This window comes from Propithecus coquereli, unplaced genomic scaffold (genome assembly GCF_000956105.1).
Source record: "Propithecus coquereli isolate 6110/MARCELLA unplaced genomic scaffold, Pcoq_1.0 Scaffold174, whole genome shotgun sequence".
NCBI classification, from domain to species: domain Eukaryota; kingdom Metazoa; phylum Chordata; class Mammalia; order Primates; family Indriidae; genus Propithecus; species Propithecus coquereli.
The window spans coordinates 2,697,391-2,700,028 of NW_012142080.1; the positions used below are offsets into that span (position 1 = coordinate 2,697,391).

Genomic DNA, 2,638 nt, shown 5'->3' on the forward strand with positions numbered 1-2,638 from the left:
ATTTAACTTAACTGACTGCAACTAGGAGTGAAAAATGTGTAATTAAATAATCATTTTCTTTTTTTTAATTCTGTCAAAATTTAATATATTTCAATTACGCTAAAGAACATTTATAAGCTGTAAGTAAGTGTACTTAGCTTTAAACTTATACATTTTAAACAAGAAAACAAGGCAAGGTACATTTTTTATTCTTCATGGTTAATGTACAAAATATCCCCACTTCCCTTGAGAAAGATTATTATAATCTAAAAGACACTTCGATGAATACTGAATATTAAAAACATTATGTGATATTATTTAAGTGGATTGAACAGAAATGAAAACAAACATATTCTTCAAATTTTTAATAGTCTAAGAATATATCTCAGCATTGATAATATGAAGAAAAACGTTTTGACTTATTTTTAAATTCAAAATTCTTCTGGTTCTCCACAGGAGGCCTTAGAGGTGAAAAGGTAATCAGGTTACTACCAAAGGAAATGTGTCTGGAATGTTCTTGATGTCTCCCCTCCAGCTCAGTGAATGGATTACTGCAGTTTAGGCCTAGTGAATCAAAAAGGTGGCATTCAGTAGTGAGACTTTTATTATCAAATAGTACTGATTGAGAAATTTTAGTTTCTTCTTCTTGTGAGATATTATTTTGTGATGGTATATTTTTTTCAGGGCTACTCATCAAAACATCATGTGATGTAATTGAAGAATTCAGTTCCATTCCTTCTACAACATCTGAAATTTCTTCTTTTTTGTTAGTATTAATATCAACTGCTACTCCACCGACAAGAACAGTCAAACTCATTCTTTCACTGGATAAATAATCCATCTCAGTTTATCTTATTTTCATCATGGTTCACTTCAATTAAACCTTGTAATCCAGGACCCTAAGCATCTCCCACTATGCTATTCCTCCTTTCAGAAATAATTGAAAACAAATATTCTTATCATCACGTTCATTTTTGATATTCTGAGGATCAGGATTCTCTGGTGATGTAGTTTGTCTTATGAGGCCCACTGCGTCCCTGTTCGGAGACACAGCTTTGCTGATAGACTTAGGTGTTCTAAGTTTTTGAGAAGGATGTTCAGTAGAGATAGAAAGTCCTGAGAATGATTTAATGGGACTTTCAACTCTGAAAAATCCAGCATCGAACACTATTTTATCAACTTCCTTTGGTATTACAGAGGCTGCTGCCTCAGCATGTTCTTCCTGTTTAATTTTCTCTTTCATTGCATTTTTTTTATGGCAGCTAGGCGATTTCCAGCTGCAATTCTTCCATTATCATCCTGTTTTGGTTTACTTGCTATACCTGAGACAATTTCTTTCCGAGAGATTTTTTGCTTATGCAATTGTGTTTTGCCACCCAGATTCCTCAACTTTGGTCAGATTGTTGAATTTCTGGTTTATATCTTCTACCTGAAAACTAATCATATCCCACAGTCCATCCAGATCTGTACAGGTAGTCCCCTTTTCATCTTGGTTATATTCATAATCATACATTAGTCCTTCAAATTGTTTGAACCTTTCTTCATAAGCAGTCTTGTTTGACCAACTGCTGTGCGAATAAGATCTTTAGTGTCATCTGGAATGTCCAATTCAAGCTTCTTGTCCCACTCAAGGCAGTGTGAAGTTAATTTTGTAGTCTCTGACTGGAGGATATTTCTGAAATATGGCACATCATGTTGTGGCTGAGATATCTGTCTTTCATTTGTTTCAAGTGATGAGACCTCTTTTATAAGAAGGCATTTGGATTTTTAGTAATAGTTTCATTATGATTTAAGACATGTTCTTCATTCCAAACTGTTAGAGAACTCAAAGGACATTGTAATTTATTTGAATATTGCTGTACTGTCTTGGTAGCATAAATTTTACATTTTAGTGCCAAAATTTTTTTTGTTGCTTCTTGAGTCTTGTCATCTTCTGTTTTCAAAGGGGTCCACTTATAACTGGGTGTGAAGAAAGCATTGGCACTCCTGGGAGTCATGGGTGTTACTTTATAGGTCTTCAGACCATCTGGTGGCTAAACATAATATCTTTAGGTGCAAAGGAATTCTTCCTTTTCATTTTTGCAGTATTTACCTTAGGTAAGTTTTCCATTTTTGATGAGATTCCATTTGGATCTATTCCATTTGTCCTACTAGTTTTTGAATCCAAAGTATTTTCTTCACTATCAACTTTACAAGAAATACCCTTGTCAGGTTTTGTTTCTATCATTTTGGTGGGTCTTCCTTTATTTGGTGCCTTTCTTTCTGATTCATTATCATTAGTAGCTCTTGAGACTGGCTTTCTTGCGGTGGTAGATGAGACTATTCCAGCAATCTGCTTTTCTGCTTGAGTAGCTGATAGAGTCATTCTCACTGACGTGGGTACTGCAGGCTGTACAACTCTTTTCTCTTTGTCCAACACTTTCTTTTCAGAAGTTTGCCTTTGACCAGGTTGTATTGCTTGAACGTCACTCCCATTATCAGTCTGCTCCATCTGGTCCTTGGCCTTCTGCCTTATAATCTGTACAGAAAGTGAAATAGCCTTTTTTGGCTCAGCTTTCATAGCATTCTGGTTTGATGAAACAAAATAAGTCATATCAGGTCTATAAAGACCCACTTTAAATACTCCTCATTTAACTTTCTCTTTCTGCTCTTTCAATTT

At 34.8% G+C, this 2,638-nt stretch overlaps 1 pseudogene across 1 annotated transcript; it reads right to left on the bottom strand.

Annotated features, from left to right (window-relative positions):
* Positions 1–364: 364 nt before the first annotated feature.
* LOC105808460 lies at positions 365–2,635 on the bottom strand (annotated as a pseudogene). The gene has a single exon (XR_001137384.1). The product of XR_001137384.1 is annotated as a disks large-associated protein 5 pseudogene (transcript).
* Between the last annotated feature and the right edge of the window lie 3 nt (positions 2,636–2,638).